General features: G+C 38.8%; 1 long non-coding RNA gene across 2 annotated transcripts; it reads left to right on the plus strand.

Moving 5' to 3' along the window:
- Nucleotides 1-3,367: 3,367 nt before the first annotated feature.
- Nucleotides 3,368-14,971, plus strand: LOC133667050 (uncharacterized). Of its 2 annotated transcripts, XR_009832156.1 has the most exons (5): nucleotides 3,368-4,436; nucleotides 5,848-6,150; nucleotides 6,221-8,906; nucleotides 8,987-9,172; nucleotides 10,274-14,971. It is a non-coding gene; the product is annotated as an uncharacterized LOC133667050 (long non-coding RNA). The 2 variants fall into 2 exon arrangements; XR_009832155.1 differs by having other exon boundaries at nucleotides 8,987-14,971.
- The last annotated feature ends 428 nt before the right edge of the window (nucleotides 14,972-15,399 follow it).

Raw genomic sequence — 15,399 nt, forward strand, 5'->3', positions numbered from 1 at the left:
CCATCGTATCGAATCAACAATGGCTTAGGAGAAAACAGAAAATTTTCAAAGATACCGCAGTTAAAGAAAAAAATCCCAATTCTAAAATCGAAATACAGTACTCACAGAATAACCACATTTTTCGAGCAAAATCCCAAATTCCAAACTTCTCTTCGAAATCCAAAATAGAATGAAAAAAAAAAAAAGAAAATTCTTTGAAACCAGGTAAGAAGAATCGACTTTATATTCCAAAGATACATAACCCCTTCTCCTCTCTTGGAGTACCATAGCATATAGAGAGGGAGGGTGGGGACGAAAGTACGATCATGTTAACTCGATGCTTCGTCACCCTCGGCGCCGAGTTTCGAGTCAAGCCTGTGTCGAAATTTTGTTCAATGAGAGGAGTACACGCGGGTTTAATTTGTAGTACAGTGCGGCGTGTGGGCGGGTTGCTAGTCAAATTTATCGAAACGCGCGTTGTTCCCCCCCTCTTCTCTCTGGGGACCGAATTCTGGTATTGCGCAACCAGGCTCGCCCTCGACAGAGTCGAATCAGCACGCCCGAAGGACCGTCGGTTTGTTAAGGAATATTCCGTGGCCGCTAGCATCCACCTCCGCTCTCCTTCTGCGTCTGTATATTTTGTAATTTAATTGCAGACGGACAAGATGGGAACACCGGTTGAATCAATTTAAATTTCGCGGACCCGAGGGGACTTGAGGGGACCCGTTAAATTAATTTGTAATACGCGTCGCTCGAAGAAAGACGGTTTATTCGTGTCTATATCAGCAATTCGTATTCTTCTTTGCTCCTCTGGCTGTGATATCTCGTCGAGAACTTGGTGAAATTGGTGTTTAACTTTGTTTCCTTAGGTTTCTGCGTTTACGATACGGTACGGGATATGGATTTTTTAAGTTTCTTTCTGTTGGGTGTGGAAGAAGAATTAATTGATTGTTATGCTAATATCGACAGGTAGCTTTTTATTTAGCATGAAATTAAAAATTTCTTTCCTTCAAAAGAAATCTTCAATTCTATCTTTTGATTACCGTTTCTTTTGGTTTATTATTCCAAACGTAGAATTAGGAATAATGAAAATGGGTGTTTGATTGTTAAAATAAGAGTTGATATATCGAGTTGTTTTAAGTCTTTTGATGATTCGCGAGAAATGCGCGGTTTTAACTACGGTTTTTTAATAATTTTAATTGGAATTCGCACGATAAAAAGAGAGAAAGAAAAAAAAAGAATATTATTATGCTTTAAAAATTCTCCCTCGAAACGAAGCTCGATGAAATTACTATTTTAAATTTATTTTCACGATTTAAAATTCGTAAAAATTATTCGAATATAATTTTTCCAAGCCTCTACTTGCCAACGAAGGAATGTATCGAGGATCAGAAGTAGAAATTACACTTCGATTAGCAAAGTGGTTCGGTTATGACCTCGGTTACTGGGCTGTCGTTTAACGGGGGAAAGAATTAAATTACATTAAGGATGGAATTCGGTCGGTCAGAGAGCGATCTATACATTTACGTAATTGACTTCGAAATGAAAATTTTCGCCGCTCGTATACCAGTCCAATTTATCGGAACGTTATCCCAGCAGCGTCCTAAGGGACATCGGACCTGAAAACAGCTTGTCTGATAGAGTTGAATTGTGCGGTATGTTAGATACGAGCCTCCAGAGGAACCGGCTAGATTGTTATAAAACAGGTCGAGAGAAGTTGAAGTATCAGACTGAAATAGAGTTGGAAAGCTTTATTGTTTGTCCTGAAAAAGACATAGGTGTATCGATATGTGTATCGCTTTGTCCAGCAATGGATACAAGATCGTTAAGCTTGTCATAAAACTTATATATCTTATCTTATCTTATTATCCGTAAATATTTGAGATATACCGCGTATAAAGTGCCTATTAAATTTTATTACTTTGCAAAATGGTTTATATATGTATACATATATATGAGAGACAAGGGTAGTCGAGACGTATCAGTTATCGAAACAGGGCTATTATTTGCGTTTAATAATGCTGAGTCAAGTTTTGCGTGAGCTTGCGAAGGAATAAGGGTCGCTGAAAGGGGCCTGCTGAATCAGACCCGTGTCCACACGACTCGTTTAACGTTTTCTTATCAATCGTCTCGAACTACCGCGTGTGCAAATTTTAAAACGCGCTGTGAAAGATCTCGCTGACGGCGAAACCCTATTAAAATATCTTATCGAGCATTTCGAGATTACACAAGAAATTTTTATCATTCTCCCCCGTCGTGATCCTATCGTTATGGGTATAGACAAAGTTAAACTTGATTCCAGATTTTTGAAAAGCACAGCGCTTCTTTAAAATTTATTTAACGTAGATACGTAGACGATCGAATATTAAAATATTAAATTTTGAGAAGTGAAGTTTTGGAAAGGAAATTTAACTTTAATTGAGAACAGCTGAATCGTGAAAGATGTATTTCGTTTTGAGCATAGTTGCATTTCGAAAAATCAATCTTATAGAGGAGAATTAATCCTCACCTAGCTACCTGTAATTTCTCTAATACACGGTTTACATGACACGGCTGGATTGTTCGTAATAGTCGAACACGAAGGGTCGTGAGAGATTATTCAAATCCCAAACTGAACCGTCTCTCAACTATATTCAAGAACTTGTTCCTTCTCCACTTGTCTTACGCTTGTTGTACATTCGTAAAGTCGAACTTGCACGTAACGAGGTTCTGCTCGACTTCTATCGCACGACGATATGTATATACAGGATGGGACACAAGGGGATGATTCTTGGTGAAAAATATTCGTTTCGTTTCCTTCTCGAACGAGTAAATCAAATTTTTCGAATTCGAATGAAAGCGAGTGAAAATCCCCCTGATTGAATAAACTATCGATAGTTGACTATTTTGACACGCGAAAATAGAACGAAAGATATATAAGAATACATATTCTTATTCTCTCGCACAATCTCCTATCTACGTTCGATCTAAGGAAATAGTCAATTTCGAGTTACTTTTTTCACGTAGAATCATGCACCTACCACCAATTACGCGACACTTTATATTCAAACGAGTGAGCGAAAAATATGTAAAAATATGCATCGCATATTTTCAGACATAAATCGCGGAATTACGTCACGAGAGTGTTTCGCTATTTTTATTTATCACCCGCGGCATTAACTTTTACGCGAAATCGATAGTCCGTTTGTTCCTTTCCCCGTGTCGATTCCGGGAAGAGGGAGAAGAGAGAGGGAGAGAAACGAAAAATTTAATACGTTATTGGTGGCGAAGAGATTTATCGAAATGCGCCGTTACTTCTCTCCCCTGGGAATAAATTCCACGCTGCACGCTCCTTTACCAGACAGAGTCGAATTGCGCGGGGTGGTGGATTGCACGAAGAAGTGGAGGGGTTGCTAAAGGTTGCGTCAGAGCTGTAGCATTTGCATGAAAGACTCCTCGCGAGAGCGTGCACATACTTTTCTTTCGCTTATTATTAAAATAAATGGACTTCCAAATGAGACACGTTATCAGCGTAAATTTTACTTGTAAAATCTAAAAATCTAAATCGCGAGCGCGGAATCTCGAAACGGCGGCAACGTGCCTTGCATCTGCGATTCTGAAATCTCTCGTTACTACTACGGTGAAATTAAATAACAGCGCCGGCGTACACGCGAAGTAGGAAAAAAAGAAGACGAGGAAAGAAAGAAAGAAAAGGAAAGAAAAAATGGTCAAAGACGAATCTTTTCGAAACGATTCTCTCGAGTGGGAATGTTAAAATAATAAAAAGAAAATATCTTTCAATTCTTATATATATATATATATAAATCCAAGAGCGGAGCTTTTGGAAATTACATTATTATACCTCGATAAATTTTCAACACCCTTAAAATCTCGAACGACCAAATTCACCCTGAAAATATTTTGCCCCATTTACAACAATTTTTCTCCCGAAGAAAGAAACTATCGACTTACCGGTTTCAATCGGTCCCCCTCCAAGCGCCTACAGTTCATATTGATATATATAGGGTGCGACGATATCCGAGCCCCTATCCGCAGTAGATCCACGCACGTAGCCAGGACAATCATAACAAGCGGCTTGTCGAAGGGCGATGCGGAACAGCAGCCACGACAGCACTACCATCGTACAGGGGTAAGCGTAGATGAAACACCGGCGGGCTTAAGTTCACCCTCCTGAATGAAAGAAAGAAGAAAGCGCTGTGGGGATGGATGGATCCTGGGATACGCGACGATTACATCGGTGGCTCCGCTGGAATTCGCCACGGAACGGTGCCGGTTCAGCGAGCGTCGCGAATCGTTCCTATAAATTATCCTCGCTAAAACGACACCCGGCATTCGCAATTATTTAAATGTACCGGATAACGACGAGTCTTCCTCGATGCTGTAAGGCGGTTCGAGGGAGATGACGGAGGGCCGATCCTGATTATTTTAATGCTGGAAAGGAAAGGGAAAGGTGTGGGGTAAGTGTGGACTATTTATAATAGCTTTTCGCCAAGCTATTTTTTATTAATTTTTATTAATTATTAATTATTTGATGAGATACAGGTTCTGTGTTTGATTCTAATAACGTTTCTGGATATTTGAAGATCGATATTTCTTTAATTACATTACTTTGATGTGTAATGATATTTTTTTAAATTTTGAAACGTACAATTCAATATTCCTGATATACAAGATTTTAGATTGTTTTCCTTCTATCTGTATTATATCCGTATTATTAATTATCTGGGTAAATTCGTGATCCTGTATATGCGAGCAGGATTCCTGTCCCAGTAAATTTTTGTTTAATAAATAACAATGTTATATAGGTTGATAACAGTTTCGAAGTTTGAGATATGAAATTGAAAAAAGATAGGATAAAGAAATAACTCGAAGGAAGCGAAACAGAGGACATCGCGATTGAACACGGGACTCGCATTGAACGAATTTGACAACTCAGATTTCGTTGGCCTTCCACTTTCGATTTACCGAATGGTACTTCCGGAATTGCTTCCCCGACAGAAATCTGGCATTTGCTTGATGGAGCAATTTATTGAAACGTTGTTCTTAGTTCGTCCCAAGGGGTGAGCGCTTCACTCTGCAGCAGCTTCCACGGGAAAGTTGAATGGTGCAGGGCAGACATAAAGGAGGTTTCTCGAGAAATATGCTGAGGTTGCTCCTAATGCCAGTATTTCCGAAATACACTGTACCCGTTCTTCCGTCCATTTTCGAGAAAGCTGGATGGAAATTGTTTTTGAAAGTCTTCGTTTAATATCGAATTTGTGACAAGTTTTAAAATATCGCCAAGGTTTTTTTTTTCGTAATGCAATTCAATCGATATGAACTCCAGACAGACAGTTGGAAGAACATAAAATACGAGAGATATTTTTCAATTTTTTCCGTCAAATCGAATAATTTTCGATAATAGTCGATGAAAATTCAAAGGAATTTCTCACGATTTGAATGTTGAAAAACTTGGACGGGACCTCGACTTGAATACTGAACGTTATCTAATTGTAAGTTAACCTGGAAGTGCCGTCCAAGTGACTTCAAGGTACTGATGATAGCGAATCGCGCGCAAAGAAGAAAGTTCACAGATAGGTCCAGAAGTTTAAGATGGTATTAAAAGATTCCAAAGTTTGTCCGTCAAAGCATCGGAATGTCCTCGATATCGAGAAACTTTTTAGAAGACGCTACTTCGCTTTTTTCCTCCATAAGCCACCATTATTCAACCTCCTTGTAAATAGGCTGGCCTCGATACATGTATGTTTCTTGGTCTTTTTCTTCCGATTTATTATTATAAATTTATAATTATATTATCCTTGTTTAGAAATATTGCAGGAAGATGGAAGGAAAGTGCAACAGTGAAAAATGTAAACGATGAATTTGCAGGATTGGATCGCAAATACCAGACAATTGTCATTGATCATCCCAAGGTTACAAGATATATCGAAAGACCTGATCTTCGAAGTACGCGCATTCTGAGTCACACTAGAGGCCGTGATTGTTTGATGTTGGAGTTGTGGAATTCCTACTGGAGATTAAACTTGGGACCCTCGGCTTGGGTCCAAAGCGAGACTTATAACACCACACGTGGCACGTGTCGAATTCCTCAACTCTGTGGTCTCGAGTATCACTGTCCTCGAACACGACGGCGGTTCCAGGCTTTTATAACTTTGAACATTTCCAACACCGGTACAAATATTTTATCTGTTCTGTTTTATTACACGTATTTATCGTAAGATACATTTATATCGTTTTCCAGTTTGCCTTTGGATAATGTGAAAAGGAGAAAAATCAAGTCGATTCATATTTCAATATAGATAATATAATTGATTCGATGATATAATCTTGATGGAAGGAAAAATGAATGATCAGAGAATCTTGGTTAATTTAATTGCTACAACAATTGATGAATTTTAGGTATATCGTATCTGAACGAGATGATTTCTTTGCCAATTACTTATACGAATGTTATATGTTATCTTTCTGGCATAGGTATAGTGCACATATAAATCATATCTCTAACTACCCTATGGAAGAGTGACGCAGTGTTATCAGAATAGGGGATCTCGGTTGGTGAATAGATTCGCGTATATACATATATATATATATATGTATATATCTATTTTGCGTTAACCCCTCTGTTCGACTGATTCAATATCGAATCAGTTCCAAATCGGTTGGGATTTAACGAAAACGAATTACGAGCAACGAAACAGAATTATCGTAGCAAATAAAATGCATTTGAAATTCGCACGAAAGCCTATTCATACCTGTTCGATTTCTTCCTCGAGAAAAGATCATTGTTACTTGGCGCAAGAAAATAAGAAGGAAAATTTTTTAGCACAATTTTCTGCGGAACGAAAGATTTTTTTCCTTTTCAAAAGTTATTTAACGCGGCCACCTTTCCCCCTTCTTTCTTCAATCTTATTTCCACGCTTTTTGTTTATACGTATTTTTCGAAGCATGAAAAACCGCGAGTACGAGAAAACACGAATCCAGAGTTAACGCGCGAGTTCTTGTAACAATTGTGTGTCGCGTGATACACACAGTTCTTTTATTTCTCTTCTTTAAATATTACGTACGTATTACGTATTTAACGTCGGGCTACATTGCATAATCATTTCGCTGGATCTCGCGTAGAATTAACATTTATTTTCTTCCCCACGAAACGAGTGGAAACACGTGGAAACAGGCACGACACACTATCGAACAACACGCGTTCTTTATTAAGTGAAATTTCGTTTAATCGGGCCTAAAAGGCAGGAGGAGGACGAAGAGGAAGGAAGGAATAAAAGAACGAAAGAAAATGTTGCGTTTTCTGGCTCGAATCACAATGGAGGTAAATTGAAAATAGACGCGTTTCCAGCTGGAAATCTTCTGGCCCAATTACCATCAAGATATATTCAATCGTGGGGACATCTAATCAGACACCACAGGCGGGTGAATCTGCGGGCAGTTTATAAATTGGACCCTCCTTGTATATGCTGATAGAAGTCTGGGATAGAGAAGGGAAGCCTGAATCAATGTGATGGAACTCAGAATTAGTGAGAAAGAGAAGAGAAGAGAGAGGAAGAGAGAGAGAGGAGAGTTACGGGGTAGAAGTAGATTTCAACCCTCCCGAGGGGATTTTCAGGCTAGCGAGTTCCGTACCGGGGTACCTTTAGTCTCTCCACTCGTGTTCTGTGAGCCGACATCCCGCTGCACTGTATGGTGACATTCATCTCGATTCAATTTTCCCGGATAAAAATTATAACTGTGTAGCTGGACTGTACAGGGTGTCCCTGGTACGACTGTACGAAGTTGTGCACTGGCTTAAAGCAAACAAAAGTCATCATATCGTAATGAATCGAGAAATTGGCAATTGCAATTACGAATTGAAAATTTTTCCAAAATTTTTCACCTTCACCTTCCTCGAAAAACGTGGAATCGCGTATACGAGTAACAAGACCACCCTGTGTAACTTTTCATCGATATCATCGAGGCTAACATTACGCTACGAGATTACGATCGAAGAATGAAAGATTCAATAATCCTCTTTCCCTCCTCAGGAAAGTTTCAATTCAAAAATTGAACAGTAAAATGATAATAAAAAGTTTTTTATCACCGACGCGAGAATAGAATTGGCGAAAGAGAAAAAGAGATCGTGTTTACATTAGCCAAAGACGAAGACAAATAGACATTAATAATTCCAACACTGTTATTTCTATCGTCTAAAGGAATAAGAAGTTTTCATAAGCAGCTTACAAAACAAGGAACCGAACCGTCGTTCCATCGACTCGATCTTAATCTTTCTTTAAATTTTAAGGATCACCCTTTGATCGAGGTAAATCCTTGTATCGTTCTCGTGCTCACTTGCCCAGCAGAATCGTGCGACCACGATACACCTACGGCCGATGAGACTCGATGTGGCGCCTAGACGTGGACGATTTGCTCGAGCCAATATGGCGGAGGACGAGACGCAACGAGGTTTAAATCGGAATTCGTGGCGGGCATCGCCGCTCGAATGAGTTACAGTACGCTGGATTTCCGGTTTCTTATCCCACGCGGCCACCATTGTGACCGCCGGGTGGTAAACGGAATCGTGTTTCGTACGACCGCGATATTTTACCTGCCAACGACACACGAGAGGCGTAGAGAAGAAGCGGTTTCTCGCCACCGTGGACGAGAGATCGTGGACCCGTGTGGCGGGTGGAGAGGTTCGGGAATCAAGTCGTACAAATGGGTTGTCATTCATTTCCCCTGATTCTGATTCATGCCTCCCCGCGGTTTCGTATTACTTATATATATATATATATATAAAAGAAGCGTGCCCGCGGTTTAAACAAAGCCCGACTTACCTGATCTTCGCGTTCCAGGCATGCCAGTGCGCCGGTACAAAAAGGCAAAAATTCAACAGTTCATCGTTTCTTTCTCGTGAAATTTGAACGAAAGTAATCGAACGAAAAGTAGGTTCGAAGATTTTCGAGATCGTAATTTTAACCAAATTTTGACGAATTTCGTTAACATTTCTTATCATCTTTTATAGGTACACCCTGATGTGTTGCGTGTTTAATCGCACTGGGAAGTCGCGCGAAACAAACAGTCCATTCGTCACAAATAAGAATCGAGGAGGCAAATAGAATTGCGGATCGAATTGAAATTTGCGAGGTTTCCTCGATGAAACGACGAGATACATCGAACGGAATAATAATGAAAAAATAATAAGACGGAGGTAACGAGCTTAAACCGGTTATACGATATTTCTTTTTAAAAGTGTAAGCGTTGCCAGTCCTCCAGATAATGTGCGTTACCTCCTCTGTTTACTCCTATTTTCATTCCCCTTCCCTCGTCAAGACGACTTCCTGCCTACTTTTCTCGTTATACGTGATGAGAGAAAAGGAAAGGTAGGAGGCGGGGGGGAAGTAGGAGAGGTGGAAAGTGGGAGGGAGAGAAAGTGAATGAGAAAGAGAGACAGGAATGCAAATTGAAGTTAGCTCGTTTGCATAATTCAATCCTTTATGCTATCCTTTCGATCGATAATGCGAGAAGTTGCATAATACATTTTTTATTAAGCGCCCAGGCTAACACGGACAAGAGGGTTGAACGAGAGAGAGAGAGAGAGAGAGAGAGAGTGGGAACGTTTCGCGCGGTCGCCATCAAATATGCAATAAATTTCCGCGAACGTAAATATTTCAACGCGTTTAACAAATCTCCAGTTGCTGAACTGTCCGTACTAAAACCGCAATTTCCTGTCGCTACATAAATGTCGAAAATCCTGTAAACGACGTTTTAATTAGAGACTTGCGCTTACCCGGCTAAACACGCGGCGGTGACCATCATTTGTGCCGGCGTCAATTATCATTTAAACAGTACCGGTTAAATTGCACGTGCGTTACACACGCGTGTGCATACGTGTTGCCATTTCATAATTTACTTTACGTCTTTAAACGAATGTTTATCCCATGATCGATGCAAGATAATGAGTTTACCTTCTCGCGTACTAGTGGTAGTAGCAGTGGAAGAACTTTCTTTTTTTTTTTATTATTTTTCACGTTTTATGGAAGGATCAACCTGCCCTCGTTATCGAGAATTTTCTTCCTTTTTTTTTTTCCTTTTCTTCTCTCTACCCCCTTTCCATTCCCTTTTTAAAGTTACAGCTTCTCCGCTTACACATCGATCGGTTCCGTTTTAAATTTCGAACTTTTCTATAACTTGTTTTTTTTTTTTTTTTTTTATTAAGTAACAAGAGCGAGTTTCGAGCGAAACCCACGACAAATTCGTTGCTCGTCACACGATGTTGGGTATGGAAAGTTTGTTACGTACTCGTTTGTAGGCACACCCCTCCTGAGAAAACTTGGTTCAACTTTTGAAGACGGTCCGGGATGCGTCAGGAACATAATGCGTTGCTTGTTCCTGCATTGTTTATAACAAATATTTGGGATACGGGCAACACTGGGTGAATATGATGTACGAAACTTTCTATTACATTTTTATATATATATAAAAGAATGGGATAGAATACGGAATAGATATTCGACACAAATTTCGATAGTTCTTTTCGATTTCATCCATTAATGAGAGATGAAACAGAATAAACATTAGCTATTAAACGGTCCAGAATCACGTAAGTATGAATGGTAAAACAAGATACACTTATTAAATTTCAAGATCGTAATGAAAGACAGTAGATTAAAGAAAGAAATACTCGATAATTTTCTTCGTTCAATGATTTTGTGGTAGATTAGAGATATCCATTCACTCGAATAAATTGTTATTTTTTTGGTGACAGAGTAATTTTTAATTTCCCTAGACAAAATTGGTGGCATTCAGATAGGATATCCGACTCGGGATATCGATGGCCTGTAACAAATTGCGTTCATAAAATTTCGGGATCACGTACACACAGCACGTCCCTCGCATTAATCCCAAGGATAATTCGATTCACCGAGATCGAAACCGGAGTCGTAGACCTAATCCATCTTTATAACGAAGATTGTGCCTACCAATGGAAAATCGTTAAGAAATCCCTACCCTCTGAAAGCTGAAAGGATTTCGAAGTTCGTCACGCTGTGGTTGTATTTTGGATGCTGGAAATAATTCATTGCATTTGGGGATGATCGAAAGAAGGGTCGGGAAAAAGACTTTTCCACCTTAATATCCTTTGGTAAAAGTTCTGCAGGATGAACTCATTTATAATATCCTTCCTTTTACTAAAGTACGAGTGAAAATTCTCATTTTCTTTTCTTTTTCCTTTTTTCCTATCTCGATTATTATTAAAATATCCATTTAACGATTAATTAAGAGATCTATATAGATAATGAACAGTGAGTTGTTTTGAATTTTTTTAAAAAGGCTTTTTTTAAAAATGTACAAAATTTAAAGAGACGGTAGTAGTGAGAAAATAGGTCAGTATCCATTTAACGATCAATTTAAAAAATTTATCGAATAATGAAGTAAAAATGTTAACGAATTTTCTTGAATTTTTTTTTTTTTTTTTTTTTTTTTCAGAACCTTTGAAAGCTTGAAATAATTTAAAACGTACAAAGAGAAAAATGGAATGACGTCAGTATGAGAAAGCAAGTTGTAGAAACCCTCAAAATATTTCCTTATTAATCATCGGAACAGGAACACGATTTCGTTCCATTCTAATATTAACTCGCATCCATAAGGAGAATTTTTTTCTTTTTCCTTTTTGAAACAGTGCATGTTCAAGACCTAAGCTGTTTCGAGCGTTCCATGCCCGGTAACGACCATACATTCTCCCCTCCCACGTAGCTCGTGGATCCTCGTACATTCCTGCAAGTAGACAGATATTTCACTTCAACTAACATGGCAAGTGTCGCCGGTTGTTCTCCACGGTATGTTGGAGTGTTTGCAGAATTCGTATACGCACGAATATCCCCTACGAAACCGATGTAACATTGAAAAGTTTCGAATGCTCGGTCGAATCAAGTGCGGCCAAGTATTTGACTTACTCTCAACCCAATTCGTTCCGCCAAGAAGCACGATTGATGGTTCCTCCTTTTTTTTTCCTTTTTCTTTCTTTTTATATATATATATTTTTTTCCTTTAATTGTTTTACCCCTCGCTCGAACGTTCAAGGAGCGAATTTCGAGGGAAAATCGAGTTGTTGATCGCCGACTAACAGTCTGTTTTCGATCGTTTCGACGTATCGCATAGCGGCGTCGAAGGCAGCGCGAAACTTTTACTCGACGCTATCGCGCGACGTTTAATTAACGGATTAAATGGTGAACGACGGCGATGAATTAAACACCGTGACCGGTATCGTTTTGCGCGTTTCGAACAGGTTTTCAGCGGAGATTAATTTTTCTAAAATGAACTGTAGGGATTGCTCGAAACGGCCGATAACAAAAGACAATGACCGATGGCGCGCTGTCAACGTTGAACGGATAAGGAGAAAAGGGAAGAACAATGGAATTCCGATTTTAATTCAATTCAATCATCGATACAGGTGTGCGTGTTTATCCACGGATCCGTGAGAGATTTCTGTACGGGGAACGAAAGCTCGAATAACGAACCGATACCGGGAAATACTTTGGTACGAAAATATTGTACGATCGGTCGCCAAAAATTGGTTTGTATTACAAAGATTATTATTTGTATTATTTTAATGAAAATTCGCGCAGAATATAATGGATTGTTCAAATTTTCGTGAATATAAATTTTTTTACGGTAGAACAATGGGCCAATGAAAATCTGAATATTCATTTTATTTTATTCCGTCTTATTACAAAATTATATTTTGTAAAAAAAAAGGGGAGGGGAAGCATTTGAATTTCCCTCGACATTTTTACTCGCAACAATCTATTCATTATTCATTCAAATGTAAAAAAAAAATTTATCATCGATTTTTAATTGAACTCGATTGTATCTCGATGTATCATTGATGATGAAATTAATGCGAATTCGAGCGATTTATTTAATCCAATCGTTCCTTAAGAGAAATATAAAACGGCGATGTTATCTTTTTCCACGTTTTAAACCTGGGATTAAACTCACCAGATTAAAGGAGCGAAATTGGCGAGCCGGGGCCGACGAGGGAGGCGTGGTAATTTTTTCGAAAATATTCCGCGGCCAATCGGGCGGAAAGAAATTTCGGCGTTAAAACCGCGCGTCCCCTGTTCTCATTCGCGATTCAATAACAGAAAAGATTGAACGGAAGGTACACACGCGGTATCGGCGTGTACACATCGAATCCAATAAAAACCGATTTGGCCAATTTTTCACCGCGCATAAATGGAATTCCGCCGGCGTTGGACGAAGAGAAACGGTGGCCACGGGTACACGCCAGGCCGATATTCCGTCGATTTGTTCGCCGGCCGGGCTGACTAATTAATTGAACGATAAAATTCAATTTCGCCGATACTCGGGATTTCGTAATCGGGATATAATTATATTATACGAAAGAAACAGGAATAACGATGAGATAGGACAAACGTTGAATGTAAACAGGAGAAGAGGTATAGAGACTTGTAACAGCGGAAAGACTTTTGATATAATTGATAGATAATTAAAAAAGTTTTCTTATTAATCGTGCAAAAGGAAAAGTACTTTTAAACTACTTTCCAGATTTCAGGAAGAATGTTACATTTGAATCGTTGAAATCGCGATTCCAGAAATAATTTTTTTAAATGAAATACACTTTTTCTTGTTCTTCGTATTAAGCAAATGAAATTAAAATATCAAGAAAGGAAAGAATAACGGGAACCATTCCCGACAAATGGAATAACTCAAAACATACGTAATAACAATTTTTTGTGCAAAATTTTATTTTATGCAACATCTAAGATCGATTGATTTCAACCAAAACGAACAGGAAATTAATAAAAAATAATTATAATATTTCAGATATGAAAGAGACGATGCCATCTCGTCATATTTCTTCTCTAAAAATCGAAAGGACGAAAATGTTGAAGTTGAATGATCTTTGAGCGGATATGGGCAGGGAAAGGGAAGCGGCGACGATGTAAGGAGACGGCGTCGATCGAAGGGGGTCAGTTTTTCGAGAACTGTAGCGTGAAAACGGGCGAAGCCGCGGCGAATCGTCGCCAGTCACGCCCAGATACTATATTCGCTTTTGTATTCAATCCCTGCATTGCCCCTCGGCAATTTCGTTTACGTGGACCAATGGGTCACAATGGGGGTCTCACAAAGGGATGATCGGGTCCCCCACTAATAAACCGGGGGTTACAGGGGAAATCGGACTCGTGTGCCGGATTCTATCGCGAGGATGAGTGGGTCAACCGAGAAATGGCATACGACCGAAGTCGCTGGCGACGCGACAAGAAACAAATCGCATTGCTTCCCGATCCAAGAGGAAGAGAAAAATAAGAATAATAGAATCGAAGATACTTTTCCGTTCTGATTCTGCGCGAATTCTCGTGTTACGAAAAGTATCTACGCGTCGTTTTTATTCATTACGCAATAGTAGAATATTTTCGAATTTGAATTGTATGGATAAATCGAATCTACGAGAGAAATTGTAAAAATTTATTGCAACTGCTATTGTGCTACATTTATGCAAATGTTATTGCAAGGAAATTGGCGTAGTCCGTCTTTTCTTTGCGTGGATTTACATGGAAAGTGAAGTCAGAGCTCGGTATCCCCGTTGGCAACGGTTTGAATACCAAGACTTATGTAATGGAGAGTGGTTGGAGGGTGGATTAGGGTCTCTAGGGCGGATCTCTTACATAGTCACCTCCTCGTACTAGGGAGACCTAGTAATTGGCATCGTTTCCCAGAGAATATTCTTTGTAATGGAAACTAGGTTTAATACTTGCAACTTTCGAAGAGTATTGAACTTCTTGCTTAATTTTCGAAATTTTAAATTTGGCCGGCGCATTTTAAGATTGCATTGCGACGCAAATGGAAACGAATGAAGCTCATTTTGCGCGTAAGCGTTACTTTTTACATCGCGGAAAAATATATAATGTGCAAACAAATGTTGGGAGTTAGGCGATTTTAAGCGTGAGCTCAAGATGAAAGTGTTGGACCCATAAATTGTAATATAAGGAAGAAAAATAATAACAATTTTTGGTATTTAATTTTCTTAACATTTCTCAACTCTGCTTGCACGAATAATATTTCCACCAATAATATTTTCTTTCCAACTTACACGCAAATATCGTAGAAACTATCACATCAAATTAAGTGGTTTCAGAATTTCTGTCTTTGCTTCCTTCGCAACTTTTCCTTTCGGTAAAATTAAATTACTTATTTATATAATTATTTTCGTAATGCGTACCGCGTTCATTTTAATCTTTTTCAGCTAGTCCAATATTACTTCAACGAATCTTATAAACCATTAGTACCGATGATGATGATGATAAAGTAATTACAAATCAGTTAAACAATCTTATATATAAAATATTTTACTTACGTCATATTGCAGAATTATTTATTGATTTAAAAAATGGCGTACGTCTTTAACGTTCGTTG

Source organism: Apis cerana, linkage group LG12, assembly GCF_029169275.1.
Source record: "Apis cerana isolate GH-2021 linkage group LG12, AcerK_1.0, whole genome shotgun sequence".
NCBI classification, from domain to species: Eukaryota; Metazoa; Arthropoda; class Insecta; order Hymenoptera; family Apidae; genus Apis; species Apis cerana.